Source organism: Coregonus clupeaformis, chromosome 34, assembly GCF_020615455.1.
Source record: "Coregonus clupeaformis isolate EN_2021a chromosome 34, ASM2061545v1, whole genome shotgun sequence".
NCBI lineage: Eukaryota > Metazoa > Chordata > Actinopteri > Salmoniformes > Salmonidae > Coregonus > Coregonus clupeaformis.
This window is the reverse complement of record NC_059225.1, coordinates 23,283,768-23,302,517: the sequence shown is the minus strand read 5'-3', so window position 1 is coordinate 23,302,517 and position 18,750 is coordinate 23,283,768.

The window sequence follows — 18,750 nt, the reverse complement described above, 5'->3', positions numbered from 1 at the left end:
AAGTTCAAATGTTAACACCACCTTTACTGTGAGGAGAATAACATGTTCACATGTGAAAATCTAATTATCAAACTCACATGTGGAATTGATTTCACATATGAAAATCGAATTTCCACTTTCACATGTGAAAAACTTTCACGTGAAAATCTAACTTTCACATGTGGAATTGCATTTTAACATGTGAAAACTTTGTTGAAATTTTGCATCCCCATGTTGTCATATTTATTTCACATGAGATCATGTTTATTACATGTGTAGTTTCATGTTATCACATGTTGCTTTTACACGTTGTCACATGTTATCACGTGATCAGATGTGAAATACATGTTATCACATTTTAAATTTGTGTTTTTTCTTTAAGGGTTGAGGCACTCTGAAGAAGAACGAGCAGACAGAAAAAACAGCAGACAAAAGGCAGAATATTCAAGGATTGTACTCAGGTTGCGTCATAAAATCGACTGTTGAGCAAGAAAAATCTCTAAAGCATTTCAAGGTGCTGTTGATTTACAGCTACTTAAAAAATTATAACATAACTTTCAGCATATGCTATTAACTTTTTGTTTCAGTCTGACATGCTAAGGTCTTCTGTGGGTAATTCCATTGTGCATTAGCATTGAGCATTAGCATGCATTTCCACATGTTAGAGTAGATCAACTGTTTCATAATTTATCAAGGAAAGGATGTTTTTCCTCTGTCTCTATGGGATCCCTGCTTTGGCTGGTGGAAAATCAGAGTGCAACCCAATCGGCACCCTATTCCCTATAGAGTGCACTACATTTGACCAGAGCCCGATGGACCCTGGTCAAAAGTACACTATAAAGGGAATAGGGTGCCATTTGGGGGACACATTCCCACAGCACAGAGAACCAGACTGAGAAAGACTGTGTGTAATCGTGCCTTACCACAGAGGGCAAACTGTTTATCCTTCTCAGTTAATTTTGCATGACTCCCATCGGTATAAACCCATGGGGGATTTCCCTTTAATCTTTCTGTAAGAAAATAAACCAAATTGCTTGTTTTGCTGCCTTACAATAAAAACCAGTAAACAAAGTCTAAAAGCATGCTCCTGATCTGATTTACTTTTGAAAGAACACATGGTATCGCAATTCAAATCAACTGATCTTTTTTGTCTCTGAAGGGCAATTCTAGCGCATTAGCACAAGTCTAAGTCTACAACTTACCTATTCCTCCTTGCTCATAGGGGACTGACAGACAAGCTTATGACTAGTTTGCATGTTTCATGCATTTTTACTAGCGCCCTTAGGGCTCTGGTCAAAAGTAGTGCCATTTGGGACGTAGTCTTATATGCCTCAGCAATCGGTCAAATAATTAATAATAATAATATAATAATGTAACCCATTGCCTTATAAGTATGATGTAATAATGTAATTCAAGGTTTTAATAGCTTCCAGTAAGAGAAAGTAGGGAGCTAAAGGAAGAGGGCTGCATCTAAAGTGGACCGCTGATGGGCTAACAGATTAGCTAACATACTTTCATCTATTTTACTTCCCCAACGAACGGGTGGTGCCCTCGCTCACTGCTTCACCCAAAACCAATTTAGCACTGAAAGGCACAATTACATTGTAAGGTTTGGTACGTTTCACTACCGAGTTAAGTAGACAGAAAATATCACTCACCAAAAAGCTCAACTTCACTATTTTAGTGCTCATGACTGGGAGAGAGAAACCCTCTTCTATGGTTGTGTCCCTCTATTCCCTACATAGTGCACTACTTTTGACCAGAGACCTATGGGCCCTTGTCAAAAGTAGTGCACTATATAGGGAAAAGGGTGCCATTTGGGACTTGGCCTATCTACATGGGTCACATTGTCTCATTAATTGCTTATGAGTTATCACTCTAAACATGTGAAACAGCTGGGGGAATAAAAATCTTTACCTTAAAAAGTCCTAGGTACTACCTAGAACCCTCTATGAAGGGTTCTGCCTAGAACCCTCTGAAGGGTTCTTCCAAGAACCATTTCATCATCTAAAGGTTCTTCCTACAAACGTCAATGATGGGTTCTACCGAGAGCCGTTTTATCTTTGGAGGGTTCTTCCTAGAACCCTCTATGAACATTTCATACATCACATACAGTACCAGTGAAAAGTTTGGACACACCTACTCATTCAAGGGTTTTTCTTTATTTTTAATATTTTCTACATTGTAGAATAATAGTGAAGACATCAAAACTATAAAATAACACATATGGAATAATGTAGTAACCAAAAAAGTGTTAAACAAATCAAAATATATTTTATATTTGAGATTCTTCAAATAGCCACCCTTTGCCTTGACGACAGCTTTGCACACTCTTGGCATTCTCTCAACCAGCTTCACCTGGAATGCTTTTCCAACAGTCTTGAAGGATTTCCAACATATGCTGAGCACTTGTTGGCTGCTTTTCCATCACTCTGCGGTCCAACTCATCCCAAACCATCTCAATTGGGTTGAGGTCGGGGGATTGTGGAGGCCAGGTCATCTGATCCAGCACTCCATCACTCTCCTTCTTGGTAAAATAGCCCTTACACAGCCTGGAGGTGTGTTGGGTCATTGTCCTGTTGAAAAACAAATTATAGTCCCACTAAGCCCAAACCAGATGGGATGGCGTATCGCTGCAGAATGCTGTGGTAGCCATGCTGGTTAAGTGTGCCTTGAATTCTAAATAAATCACAGACAGTGTCACCAGCAAAGCACCCCCACAACATAACACCTCCTCTTCCATGCTTTACAGTGGGAAAGACACACGCAGAGATCATCCGTTCACCTACACCGCTTCTCACAAAGCCACGGCAGTTGGAACCAAAAATCTCCAATTTGGACTCCAGGCACATTTCCACCGGTCTAATGTCCATTGCTTGTGTTTCTTGGCCCAAGCAAGTCTCTTCTTCTTATTGGTGTCCTTTAGTAGTGGTTTCTTTGCAGCAATTCGACCATGAAGGTCTGATTCACACAGTCCCCTCTGAACAGTTGATGTTGAGATGTGTCTGTGACTTGAACTCTGTGAAGCATTTATTTGGGCTGCAATTTCTGAGGCTGGTAACTCTGATGAACTTATAATAATAATATAATATGCCATTTAGCAGACGCTTTTATCCAAAGCGACTTACAGTCATGCGTGCATAATTTTTTTTTGTGTATGGGTGGTCCCGGGGATCGAACCCACTACCTTGGCGTTACAAGCACCGTGCTCTACCAGCTGAGCTACAGAGGACCAGACTGGCCAATAAAAAGAAAAGATTAAGAATGGCAGTCTTAGATATGGCTTTTTCTTTGCAACTCTGCCTAGAAGGTCAGCATCCCGGAGTCCCCTCTTCACTGTTGAAGTTGAGACTGGTGTTTTCGGGTAATTCTTAATGAAGCTGCCAGTGGAGGACCTGTGAGGTGCCTGTTTCTCAAACTAGACACTCTAATGTATTTGTCCTCTTGCTCAGTTGTGCACCGGGGCCTCCTACTCCTCTTTCTATTCTGGTTAGAGCCAGTTTGCGCTGTTTTGTGAAGGGAGTAGTACACAGCGTTGTACGCTTGCATGGAATAGCCTTCATTTCTCAGAACAAGAATAGACTGACGAGTTTCAGAAGAAAGTTATTTGTTTCTGGCCATTTTGAGCCTGTGATCGAACCCACAATTGCTGATGCTCCAGATACTCAACTAGTCTCAAGAAGGCCAGTTTTATTGCTTCTTTAATCAGCACAACAGTTTTCAGCTATGCTAACATAATTGCAAAAGTGTTTTCTAATGATCAATTTGCCTTTTAAAATGATAAACTTGGATTAGTGAACACAACGTGCCATTGGAACACAGGACTGATGGTTGCTGATAATGGGCCTCTGTACGCCTATGTAGATGTTCCATAAAAAATCAGCTGTTTCCAGCTACAATAGCCATGTACAACATTAACAATGTCTACACTGTATTTCTGATCAATTTGATGTTATTTTAATGGACAAAAACATTGCTATTCTTTCGAAAACAAGGATATTTCTTAGTGACCCCAAACTTTTGAACGGTAGTGTACATGTCAGTACTGTGGTGTTAAAAATGATGAGCATCTCTTTATCACAGATAGACCTCTCCCCATCTTTACAACAATTGAATCAATATGCCTTGACAATGACAATATACAGTCTAAGATGACACCAAGAAGTTTAGTTTCCTCAACTTGCTCAACAGCCACATCATTCATTACCAGATTCCGCTGAGGTCTAGAACTTAGGGAATGATTTGTACCAAATACAATTCTTATAGTTTGAGATATGTTCAGAACTAGTTTATTACTAGCTACCCATTCCAAAACGGACTGCTCTCTTTGTTTAGGGTTGCAGTGATTTCACTAGCTGCTGACGTGTATAATGTTGAGTCTACAGCATTACATAGACACACAGACGAGACGAGAGAGAGGACAGAGAAGGCGATACACTCAGAAAGACTAAATGGACTGTTAATTAAAATAGTTTATTGGTTTCTTCCCAAATATATATTTCTCCCAGCGACATGCAAGCTTGGCAAAGACCTCACACTGCTTAAATTGAATATATGATAAAACATATTACTCTGGGTTATTGGCTCCACAGCAAGCCTGCTGGGTAGCAGGGAACTCAATACTTGAATGATTTAGGCATTTCTGCCTCCACACTCTCACAGCAGAGCTTTACACCCATTACAGATCCAAGCAGGTAGCGTGATCATGTCTCTGGATTTGTCCCAAATGGCACCCTATTCCGTAAATAGTGCACTACTTTTGATCAGTACCTATAGGGCTGTGGTCAAAAGTATGCACCTTATAGGGAATAGGTTGCCATTTGGGGTGCACATCTGTTTCTGCTCAAGGATACACAGAAAAGACGGTTCCTCAAGGGTTCTTTGGGAAGGGTGATGGTTCTATGTGGAACCATACTGACTCAAATAACCCTTTGAGCCATTCAATGGGTCTTTGCAGTTCAGAAAATAGTTATTTCCTCTTTTAGTGATAATTCAAATATTTTGGGGCGTGGTTTGAGCACAGCTTTTTTTGTGTAACCGTGAATGAGAGTGTCATTCCAGTTTATCTAATGTGTTGTTTCAAGTCATTACATGTTAAATATGATTAACACCAGTTATGGTGTCCCATTGCAGGGCTAGCACACCTGAGTCAACTTGTCATTTAACACAATAATAACACCTCAGGAATTTCAACAATAAAATATGGCTAACAACAAATTCAAAACCCTGTATGGTTCTTCAAAATGATCTATTGTATAAAGAACATTTCAGATTCAGGAAGGCACTTTATAGAACTATTCTCCATAAAGGTTCCATAAAGTACCATATGAAGGTATTGTATACATAGTAGAACCCTTTTTTGGTGCTATATAGAACCTTTTATTAATGGTTCTTTATAGCAACATAAAGGTTCCATTTAGAACTTTATGAGCATGGTTCTTTATATAACCTTAAAAACAAGGTGCTATATAGCACCAAAATGGGCTATGTTCCACTATGGTTGTAAAGCCAAAGAACCCTTATTTACAACTACAACTATAGATTTTTTTGTTTGTTTTGTGTATAGAAATAGCTTGGGGGTAGTTTAGTGAGTTGTTAGCCCAGTTATAAATAATTTGTACTCAGAAATAGGGGAGTGATTGCTTCCTACAAGAGCACAAAACCTGTACATTTCTAGACATCTTTGAAAAGTGAGTCAGGTAGAGGGTAGCATAATTTGTCTGATTCTCTGTAATAATGGTATGGGAATAATAATGCATTTTATTTTTAAATTGGTTTCTTGCATCTAACAACAACTCAATTTTCAGTCCCCTCCTTGTCTGAAGGACAAGTGGATAAACAGGTTAATGTCAAGCCATGCATGTGTTTTTCAAAAGTCTCATGGAATGTAGGCCTACATTGAACACCACACATTGGCTGCTACTGTTGGCTGAATGATAGAACATCTATTTCCATGTTAAAGTGTTATGGGATGCATTTTCTCAATTTTTTTAAAATGGTAAGCCACTCTGGTAGGCCTACATAATGATCAAATAGCCACAGTAGGCTACTTGGCCACAGTTAAAACTGTAACTTAAAGCAGTACAGCCTTAGTGTTCACAGTAAAAGCGCTCTGGAAGTTGCACAGAATTTTCTTACGACGTTCAAGTTTGTGCTGAACAGACCAGAAATTTGCTCAGTGCCTAATTTCTTTTGAGGGAACATTGGTGTACACCCCTTCAAATAAGTGGATTCGGCATTTTCAGCCACACCCGTTGCTGACAGGTGTATAAAATCTCTATAGACAAACATTGGTAGTAGAAAGGCCTTACTGAAGAGCTCAGTGACTATCAATGTGGACCGTCATAGGATTTTACATTTTTACATTTTAGTCATTTAGCAGACGCTCTTATCCAGAGCAACTTACAGTTAGTGAGTGAAAGGATGCCACCTTTCCAACAAGTCAGTTCATCAAATTCCTGCCCTGCTAGAGCTGCCCCGGTTAACTGTAAGTGCTGTTATTGTGAAGTGGAAACGTCTAGAAGCAACAATGGCTCAGCAGCGAACTGGTAGGCCACACAAGCTCACAGAATGGGACTGCCGAATGCTGAAGAGCGTAGCGCTTAAAAATAGTCTGTCCTCGGTTCCAACACTCACTACTGAGTTCAAAACTGCCTCTGGATGCAACGTCAGCACAACAACAGTTCGTCGGGAGCTTCATGAAATGGGATTCCATGGCCGAGCAGCTGCACACAAGCCTAAGATCACCATGCGCAATGCCAAGCGTCGGCTGGAGTGGTGTAAAGCTCGCCGTCATTGGACTCTGGCGCAGTGGAAATGCGTTCTCTGGAGTAATGAATCATGCTTCACCATCTGGCTGTCCGACTGACAAATCTGGGTTTGGTGGATGCCAGGAGAACGCTACCTGCCCCAATGCATAGAGCCAACTGTAAAGTTTAGTTCGGGCTAAGCCCCTATGGGTTCGTAGCTTCAACCCTGCAGCACACACACACACACCAATTGGTTTAATGGACTGCTGAATGTATATTTTTTACCTTTGTTTGCTCTTTTCCATATTATAGCTATCGCTGACAAGCTACCCAGGAAAGGGCTGAAAATCGGCCATATGAATATATGTAGTCTTAGAAATATGGTTCATGAAATCAATGACTTGCTAACATCAGATAACATTCATATATTAGCAATTTCTAAGACTCACTTAGATAATTAATTTGATGATATAGCAGTAGCAATACAAAGATATAACATCTATAGAAGAGACAGTAATGCTTTTGGGGGAGGTGTTGCGGTATATATTCATAGCCACATCCCTGTAATGCTTAGAGAAGATCTTATGTCAAGTGTTATTGAAGTGTTATGGTTGCAGGTTCACTTGGCACATCTAAAGCCATTCTTTTTGGAGTGTTGCAATAGGCCACCAAGCGCTAACAGTCAGTATCTAAATAATATGTGTGAAATGCTTGATAGTGTATTTAATGTAAACAAAGAGGTCTACTTTCTTGGGGACCTGAATATTGACTGGTTTTCATCAAGCTGTCCGCTCAAGAGGAAGCTTCGCACTGTAACCAGTGCCTGTAATCTGGTTCAGGTTATTAATCAAACTACCAGGATGTTTACAAACACTACAGGAAAAACATCATCTACATGTATCGATCACATTTGTACTAATACTGTAGAACTTTGTTCTAAAGCTGTATCCATACCCATTGGCTATATCCAGGAAAGTGTCACGCCCTGACATTGAGATCTCTAGTTGGGTTGGTCAGGGTGTGAAATCTAATTTACAGTGGGGAAAACAAGTGTTTGATACCCTGCCGATTTTGCAGGTTTTCCTACTTACAAAGCATGTAGAGGTCTGTAATTTTTATCATAGGTACACTTCAACTGTGAGAGGCGGAATCTAAAACAAAAATCCAGAAAATCACATTGTATGATTTTTAAGTAATTAATTTGCATTTTATTGCATGACATAAGTATTTGATCACCTACCAACCAGTAAGAAATCCGGCTCTCACAGACCTGTTAGTTTTTCTTTAAGAAGCCCTCCTGTTCTCCACTCATTACCTGTATTAACTGCACCTGTTTGAACTTGTTACCTGTATAAAAGACACCTGTCCACACACTCAATCAAACAGACTCCAACCTCTCCACAATGGCCAAGACCAGAGAGCTGTGTAAGGACATCAGGGATAAAATTGTAGACCTGCACAAGGCTGGGATGGGCTACAGGACAATAGGCAAGCAGCTTGGTGAGAAGGCAACAACTGTTGGCGCAATTATTAGAAAATGGAAGAAGTTCAAGATGACGGTCAATCACCCTCAGTCTGGGGCTCCATGCAAGATCTCACCTCGTGGGGCATCAATGATATATATATATATATATGCCATTTAGCAGACGCTTTTATCCAAAGCGACTTACAGTCATGTGTGCATACATATTTGTGTATGGGTGGTCCCGGGGATCGAACCCACTACCCTGGTGTTACAAGCGCCGCGCTCTACCAGCTGAGCTACAGAGGACCACAATGATCATGAGGAAGGTGAGGGATCAGCCCAGAACTACACGGCAGGACCTGGTCAATGACCTGAAGAGAGCTAGGACCACAGTCTCAAAGTAAACCATTAGTAACACACTACGCCGTCATGGATTAAAATCCTGCAGCGCACGCAAGGTCTTCCTGCTCAAGCCAGTGCATGTCCAGGCCCGTCTGAAGTTTACCAATGACCATCTGGATGATCCATAGGAGGAATGGGAGAAGGTCATGTGGTCTGATGAAACAAAAATAGAGCTTTTTGGTCTAAACTCCACTCGCCGTGTTTGGAGGAAGATGAAGGATGACTACAACCCCAAGAACACCATCCCAACCGTGAAGCATGGAGGTGAAAACATCATTCTTTGGGGATGCTTTTCTGCAAAGGGGACAGGACGACTGCACCGTATTGAGGGGAGGATGGATGGGGCCATGTATCGCGAGATCTTGGCCAACAACCTCCTTCCGTCAGTAAGAGCATTGAAGATGTGTCGTGGCTGGGTCTTCCAGCATGACAACGACCCGAAACACACAGCCAGGGCAACTAAGGAGTGGCTCCGTAAGAAGCATCTCAAGGTCCTGGTGTGGCCTAGCCAGTCTCCAGACCTGAACCCAATAGAAAATCTTTGGAGGGAGCTGAAAGTCCGTATTGCCCAGCGACAGCTCCGAAACCTGAAGGATCTGGAGAAGGTCTGTATGGAGGAGTGGGCCAAAATCCCTGCTGCAGTGTGTACAAACCTGGTCAAGACCTACAGGAAACGTATGATCTCTGTAATTGCAAACAAAGGTTTCTGTACCAAATATTAAGTTCTGCTTTTCTGATGTATCAAATACTTATGTCATGCAATAAAATGCAAATTAATTACTTAAAAATCATACAATGTGATATTCTGGATTTTTGTTGTAGATTCCGTCTCTCACAGTTGAAGTGTACCTATGATAAAAATTACAGACCTCTACATGCTTTGTAAGTAGGAAAACCTGCAAAATCGGCAGTGTATCAAATACTTGTTCTCCCCACTGTATATATTTCTATGTTGGCCGGGTGTGGTTCCCAATCAGAGACAGCTGTCGGTCGTTGTCTCTGATTGGGGATCATACTTAGGCAGCCATGTTGCGTACCTTAGTTGTGGGATCTTGTTTCTGTTTGGCTTGTTTGATGTTTAGCCTCTTGAACTTCACGGTCTTTTGGATTTTGTTATTTTGTCGTTGTTTATTAAAATAAACGACTATGTACGCATACCACGCTGCACCTTGGTCTGATCCTTTACACAACGGACGTGACAGAAAGCCAAAGTTCCAAAAGCTGGGCCTAAAATACTGTATAAGAGATCATACAAAAGATTTTGCTGTGACTCTTATGTGGATGATGTTAAAAATATGTGTTGGTCTGATGTGATTAATGAGCATCCAGATGCTGCACTTGATGAATTTATGAAATTAATTCTTCCAATTATTGATAAACATGCACCTGTTAAGAAACTGACTGTTAGAACTGTTAAGAATCCATGGATTAATGAGGAATTTAAAAACTGCATGGTTCAAAGAGATGGGGCAAAAGGAGTGACTAGTAAGTCTGGCTGCACATCTGACTGGCTGACTTACTGCAAATTGAGAAATGATGAAACTGTATTATGAAGTCAAGATCAATAATATAAAGAATGATGGAAAAAAAACTTTGCAATACTTTAAATTAAATTATGGGCAGACAGACTAATTCAACTCCATCTTTCATTGAATCAGATGGCTTATTCATCACAAAACCGTTTGATGTTGCCAATTATTTTAATGATTACTTGTCAGGTGGTGACGGTGAAATGCGGTAGGCGAAGTCAAACGCAGGACACAGAGCTTACTGGAAACGTACTTTACTTGAAAGTAACCAGAGAAGAAAACCATCTCCATACAAGGAGGAAAACAACCCGCACACTAACACTGCCGAAGATGAATACAATAACACACAACACACAATGCACGACAGAGGGTTAAATAGGGGAAACAATACAACATAATGGGGAACAGGTGTACACAATCAGGACAAAACAAGTCAAACACCGAAACATAGATCGGTGGCAGCTAGTACTCCGGGGACGACGAATGCCGAAACCTGCCCGAGCAAGGAGGAGGAGCAGCCTCGGCTGATTCCGTGACAGTACCCCCCCTTGACGCGCGGCTCCAGCTGTGCGCCGACCCCGGCCTCGGGGACGGCCAGGAGGACGCGGAGCAGGGCGAGTCGGATGACTCCGGTGGAAGTCCCTCAACATGGAGGGATCTAGAATGTCCCTCCTGGGGACCCAGCACCGTTCCTCCGGACCGTACCCCTCCCACTCCACAAGATACTGCAAGCCCCCCGTCCGACGCCTCGAATCCAAGATGGAACGGACTGAGTACGCCGGAGCCCCCTCGATGTCCAACGGGGGCGGAGGAGCCTCTCGTACCTCATTCTCCTGGAGTGGACCAGCCACCACCGGCCTGAGGAGAGACACATGGAACGAGGGGTTAATGCGATAATACCTGGGCAGTTGTAACCTATAACATACCTCGTTCAATCTCCTCAGGACTTTAAAGGGCCCCACAAACCGCCGACCAAGCTTCCGGCAGGGCAGGCGAAGGGGCAGGTTTCGGGTCGAGAGCCAGACCCGGTCTCCCGGTGCATACACCGGAGCCTCACTGCGGTGGCGATCTGCGCTCGCCTTTTGACGCCTGATGGCCCGCTGCAGATAGACGTGCGCAGCGTTCCAAGTTTCTTCCGAGCGCCGAAACCACTCGTCCACCGCAAGGGCTTCGGTCTGGCTCTGATGCCAAGGTGCCAGAACCGGCTGATACCCTAACACACACTGGAAAGGCGTAAGGTTAGTGGACGAATGGCGAAGGGAGTTTTGGGCTATCTCTGCCCAGGGAATATATCCCGACCACTCCTCTTGCCGGTCCTGGCAATATGACCTCAGAAAACTACCCACATCCTTGTTAACTCTCTCCACCTGCCCATTACTCTCGGGGTATTACTCCTGAGGTAAGGCTAATCGAGACCCCCAGACGTTCCATAAATGCCCTCCAGACTCTAGAGGTGAACTGGGGACCCCGATCAGACACTATATCCTCAGACACCCCATAGTGCCGGATGACGTGTGTAAACAGGGCCTCAACAGATTGTAGGGCAGTAGGGAGACCTGGCAGGGGAATGAGACGGCAGGCTTTAGAAAACCGATCCACAACGACCAAGATCGTAGTGTTCCCCTGGGAGGGGGGAAGGTCCGTGACAAAATCTACCGATAGGTGAGACCACGGCCGTTGTGGAACGGTTAGGGGTTGTAACTTCCCCCTGGGCAGGTGTCTAGGTGCCTTACACTGGGCGCACACCGAGCAGGAGGAAACATAAACCCTCACATCCTTAGCTAAGGTTGGCCACCAGTACTTCTCACTAAGGCAGTGCACTGTCCGACCAATACCCGGATGACCAGAGGAGGGTGACATGTGAGCCCAGTATATCAAATGGTCGCGAACCTTGAGCGGCACGTACCTCCGACCCTCTAGACACTGTGGAGGAGTAGGGTCGGAACGTAACACCCGCTCGATTTCCGCATCCACCTCCCACACCACCGGTGCCACTAAGGAAGACTCCGGGAGTATGGGAGTGGGCTCAATGGACCTCTCCTCTGTGTCATATAGTCGGGACAGGGCGTCTGCCTTAGCGTTCTGGGACCCTGGTATATGGGTGAGCTTAAATACAAAACGGGAAAGAAACATTGACCACCTTGCCTGGCGAGGATTCAGCCTCCTCGCTGCCCGGATGTACTCCAGGTTACGATGGTCAGTCAGAATGAGAAAAGGGTGTTTAGCCCCCTCAAGCCAATGTCTCCACACCTTCAGGGCTCGAACCACAGCCAGCAGCTCCCTATCCCCCACGTCATAATTGCGCTCCGCCGGACTGAGCTTCTTAAAATAGAAAGCACAGGGGCGGAGTTTAGGTGGCGTACCCGAGCGCTGAGACAGCACAGCGCCGATCCCAGCCTCGGAAGCGTCCACCTCCACCTGGAATGCCAAAGAGGGATCCGGATGCGCCAGCACCGGAGCCGAGGTAAACAGGTCCTTCAGACGTTTAAACGCCCTGTCCGCCTCAGCTGACCACTGCAGGCGCACCGGACCCCCCTTTAGCAGAGAGGTAATGGGAGCTGCTACCTGTCCAAAGCCCCGAATAAACCTCCGGTAGTAATTGGCAAAACCCAAGAAGCGCTGCACCTCCTTTACCATGGTGGGAGTCTGACAACTACGCACGGCAGAAACGCGGTTCTCCATCTCTACCCCTGACGCGGACAACCGATGTCCCAGAAAGGAGATGGACTCCTGGAAGAACAGACATTTCTCCGCCTTCGCATACAGGTCATGCTCCAACAGTCTACCAAGCACTCGACGCACCAGGGATACATGCTCGGCTCGTGTAGCGGAATATATTAGAATGGCATCAATATATACCACAACACCCTGTCCATGCAAGTCCCGGAAAATCTCGTCCACAAATGATTGGAAGACTGAAGGAGCATTCATTAACCCGTATTGCATGACGAGGTACTCATAGTGACCCGAGGTGGTACTGAATGCTGTCTTCCACTCATCTCCCTCCCTAATGCGCACCAGGTTGTATGCGCTCCTAAGATCCAATTTTGTGAAGAATCACGCCCCGTGTAATGACTCCGTCATACTAGCAATCAGAGGGAGAGGATAGCTGTATTTGATGGTGATCTGATTTAGACCACGGTAATCAATACACGGGCGTAAACCCCCATCCTTCTTCTTCACAAAAAAGAAACTTGAGGAAGCAGGGGAAGTAAACGGCCGTATGTAACCCTGTCTCAAAGATTCGGTGACGTAGGTTTCCATAGCGGCCGTCTCCTCCTGAGACAGAGGATACACGTGACTACGTGGAAGCGCAGCGCCTACCTGGAGGTCTATCGCACAATCCCCCTGTCGATGACGTGGTAATTGAGTCACCTTCTTCTTAATGAAGGCGAGAGCCAAATCAGCATACTCAGGTGGAATATGCAAGGCGGGAACTTGGTTCGGGCTTTCCACCGTCGTTGCCCCTACGGAAACGCCTACACACCGCCCAGTACACTGATCAGACCATCCCTGGAGAGCTCTCTGCTGCCATGAAATGTTGCGGTCATGAGCTGTTAACCAGGGAAGCCCTAACATCACGGGAAACGCAGGAGAATCAATCAAATACAAACGTACTATCTCCTCATGACACTCCTGCGTTTTCATCCGGAGAGGCGGCGTGACCTCCCTAATCAACCCAGACCCCAACGGGCGGCTATCTAGGGCATGAATGGGGAAGGGCACATCAACAGGTACGATAGGAATCCCTAACTTATAGCTGAACTGGCGATCAATGAAATTCCCAGCTGCGCCTGAATCTACTAGCGCCTTATGCTGGGAGTGAGGAGAAACCTCGGGAAACACCACTTTAATACACATATGATCAGCAGAGAGCTCTGGGTGAGTTGGGTGCCTACTCACCTGGAATGACTCATCAGTGCGTCGCCCACTGCCTCGATTCCTAGGAGACCCTCCCCAGCACCGACCAGCAGTGTGTCCTCTGCGGCCACAGTTGGTGCAGGGGACGGCCTCCCTCCTGGTCTCCCTCCTGGTCTCCCTAGCACCAGCACCCCCGAGCTCCATAGGGGTCGGCTCGGAAGTGCTGGGGGATGGAATGGACGGCCCCGAATCCAGACGTCCGCGGGTAGCCAACAGGGTATTCAGGCGAATCGACATGTCCACCAGTTGGTCAAAGCTGAGGTTGGTGTCCCTGCAGGCTAATTCCCGACGCAAGTCCTCCCTCAGGCTGCATCTGTAGTGGTCGATGAGGGCCCTCTCATTCCATCCCGTGTTGGCTGCTAGCGTCTGGAAGTCCAGCGCGAACTCCTGCGCGCTCCTCCTCCCCTGTCTAAGGTGGAATAGACGCTCACCCGCCGCTTTACCCTCTGGGGGATGATCGAATACTGCCCGGAAGCGGCGGGTGAACTCCGCATAGCTGACCGTAGCGGCGTCTATCCCACCCCATTCGGCGTTGGCCCATTCCAGCGCCTTGCCGGACAGACAGGAGATGAGGGCGGACACGCTCTCGTATCCCGAGGGCGCCGGGTGAATGGTTGCTAGGTAGAGTTCAACCTGGAGTAGGAAACCCTGACACCCGGCCGCGGTGCCATCATAAGCCCTCGGGAGCGAGAGCCGAATCCCACTGGACCGATGGGTATGGCTGATGGTGGTGGTATCGTAGGATGAGGTGTGGGCAAACCTCCACTCTCCCATCACCTCAAGGTGTCCATCACCCCTTGGATGGTGGTACCCAGGTGCTGGATCACGGCCTCTTGTTGGGTTACACGCTCCTCCAGTGCTCCCCTGAGCGCGGACGATCCTGCTGACTCCATCGGAAGGTGTGTTATTCTGTCAGGTGGCGACGGTGAAATGCGGTAGGCGAAGTCAAACGCAGGACACAGAGCTTACTGGAAACGTACTTTACTTGAAAGTAACCAGAGAAGAAAACCATCTCTATACAAGGAGGAAAACAACCCGCACACTAACACTGCCGAAGACGAATACAATAACACACAACACACAATGCACGACAGAGGGTTAAATAGGGGAAACAATACAACATAATGGAAAACAGGTGTACACAATCAGGACAAAACAAGTCAAACACCGAAACATAGATCGGTGGCAGCTAGTACTCCGGGGACGACGAATGCCGAAACCTGCCCGAGCAAGGAGGAGGAGCAGCCTCGGCTGATTCCGTGACATTACTTCATTAGCAAAGTGGGCAAACTTAGGCAGGAAATGCCAACAATGAACAGTGAGCCATCATATTCATGCATAAAAAATAAAAATAAATGAAAGAAAAGCATTGCAAGTTAGAATTTTGTAAAGTTAGTGTAGAAGAGGTGGGAAAATTATTGTTATCGATCAATATTGACAAAACTCCTGTCATTGAAAACTTAGATGGAAAGCTACTGAGGATGGTAGCTGACTCTATAGCCAATCCTATCTGTCATATCTTTAATCTGAGCCTAGAGGAAAGTCTTTGTCCTCAGGCCTGGAGGGAAGCCAAAGTATATCCGCTACCCAAGAGTGGTAAAGCGGCCTTTACTGGTTCTAACAGCAGACATATCAGCTTGCTGCCAGCTCTTAGCAAACTGTTGGAAAAAATTGTGTTTGACCAAATACAATGCAATTTCTCTGTAAACAAATTAACAACAGACTTTCAGCATGCTTAAATAGAAGGGCACTCAACATGCACTGCACTGACACAAATTGTGGGAGCTGTAGTGTTAGATTTCAGTGCAGCCTTTGATATTACTGACCTTAACATGTTGTTGAAAAAATATATGTGTTATGGCTTTTCAACCTTGTGGATTCAGAGCTACAGTTGAAGTCGGAAGTTTACATACACCTTAGCCAAATACAGTGGGGGAAAAAAGTATTTAGTCAGCCACTAATTGTGCAAGTTCTCCCACTTAAAAAGATGAGAGAGGCCTGTAATTTTCATCATAAGTACACATCAACTATGACAGACAAATTGAGGGAAAAAAATCCAGAAAATCACATTGTAGGATTTTTATAGAATTTATTTGCAAATTATGGTGGAAAATAAGTATTTGGTCACCTACAAACAAGCAAGATTTCTGGCTCTCACAGACCTGTAACTTCTTCTTTAAGAGGCTCCTCTGTCCTCCACTCGTTACCTGTACTAATGGCACCTGTTTGAACTTGTTATCAGTATAAAAGACACCTGTCCACAACCTCAAACAGTCACACTCCAAACTCCACTATGGCCAAGACCAAAGAGCTGTCAAAGGACACCAGAAACAAAATTGTAGAACTGCACCAGGCTGGGAAGACTGAATCTGCAATAGGTAAGCATCTTGGTTTGAAGAAATCAACTGTGGGAGCAATTATTAGGAAATGGAAGACATACAAGACCACTGATAATCTCCCTCGATCTGGGGCTCCACGCAAGATCTCACCCCGTGGGGTCAAAATGATCACAAGAACGGTGAGCAAAAATCCAAGAACCACACGGGGGGTGGACCTGCAGAGAGCTGGGACCAAAGTAACAAAGCCACCATCAGTAACACACTACGCCGCCAGGGACTCAAATCCTGCAGTGCCAGACGTGTCCCCCTGCTTAAGCCAGTACATGTCCAGGCCCGTCTGAAGTTTGCTAGAGTGCATTTGGATGATCCAGAAGAGGATTGGGAGAATGTCATATGGTCAGATGAAACCAAAATAGAACTTTTTGGTAAAAACTCAACTCGTCGTGTTTGGAGGACAAAGAATGCTGAGTTGCATCCAAAGAACACCATACCTACTGTGAAGCATGGGGGTGGAAACATCATGCTTTGAAACTGTTTTTCTGCAAAGGGACCAGGACGACTGATCTGTGTAAAGGAAAGAATGAATGGGGCCATGTATCGTGAGATTTTGAGTGAAAACCTCCTTCCATCAGCAAGGGCATTGAAGATGAAACGTGGCTGGGTCTTTCAGCATGACAATGATCCCAAACACACCGCCCGGGCAACGAAGGAGTGGCTTCGTAAGAAGCATTTCCAGGTCCTGGAGTGGCCTAGCCAGTCTCCAGATCTCAACCCCATAGAAAATCTTTGGAGGGGAGTTGAAAGTCCGTGTTGCCCAGCAACAGCCCCAAAACATCACTGCTCTAGAGGAGATCTGCATGGAGGAATGGGCCAAAATACCAGCAACAGTGTGTGAAAACCTTGTGAAGACTTACAGAAAACGTTTGACCTGTGTCATTGCCAACAAAGGGTATATAACAAAGTATTGAGAAACTTTTGTTATTGACCAAATACTTATTTTCCACCATAATTTGCAAATAAATTCATTAAAAATCCTACAATGTGATTTTCTGGATTTTTTTTCCTCATTTTGTCTGTCATAGTTGACGTGTACCTATGATGAAAATTACAGGCCTCTCTCATCTTTTTAAGTGGGAGAACTTGCACAATTGGTGGCTGACTAAATACTTTTTTCCCCCACTGTACATTTAAACTCAGTTTTTCACAATTCCTGACATGTAATCCTAGTAAAACATCCCTGTCTTAGGTCAGTTAGGATCATCACTTTATTTTAAGAATGTGAAATGTCAGAATAATAGTAGATAGAATGTTTTTTTTCTTTTTTTCATCACATTCCCAGTGGGCCAGAAGTTTACATACACTCAATTAGTATTGGGTAGCATTGCCTTTAAATTGTTTAACTTGGGTCAAACGTTTCGGGTAGCCTTCCACAAGCTTCCCACAACAATTTGGGTGAATTTTGGCCCATTCCTCCTGACAGAGCTGGTGTAACTGAGTCAGGTTTGTAGGCCTCCTTGCTCGCACATGCTTTTTCAGTTCTGCCCACAAATGTTCTATAGGGTTGAGGTCAGGGCTTTGTGATGGCCACTCCAATACCTTGACTTTGTTGTCCTTAAGCCATTTTGCCACAACTTTGGAAGTATGCTTGGGATCATTGTCCATTTGGAAGACCCATTTGCGACTAAGCTTTAACTTCCTGACTGATGTCTTGAGATGTGGATTCAATATATCCACAAAATGTTCCTTCCTCATGATGTCATCTATTTTGTGAAGTGCACCAATCCCTCCTGCAGCAAAGCACCCCCACAGCATGATGCTGCCACCCCCGTGCTTCACGGTTGGGATGGTGTTCTTCGGCTTGCAAGCATCCCCCTTTTTCCTCCAAACATAACAATGGTCATTATGGCCAAACAGTTCTATTTTTGTTTCATCAAACCAGAGGACATTTCTCCAAAAAGTAAGATCTTTGTCCCCATGTGCAGTTGCAAACCGTAGTCTGGCTTTTTATGGCGGTTTTGGAGCAGTGGCTACTTCCTTGTTGAGCGGCCTTTCAGCTTATGTCGATATAGGACTAGTTTTACTGTGGATATAGATACTTTTGTACCTGTTTCCTCCAGCATCTTTACAATTCCTTTGCTGTTGTTTTAGGAATGATTTGCACTTTTCGCACCAAAGTACGTTCATCTCTAGGAGACAGAACGCGTCTCCTTCCTGAGCGGTATGACGGCTGCGTGGTCCCATGGTGTTTATACTTGCGTACTATTGTTTGTACAGATGAACGTGGTACGTTCAGGCATTTGGAAATTGCTCCAAAGGATGAACCAGACTTGTGGAGGTCTACAAAAAAAATTCTGAGGTCTTGGCTG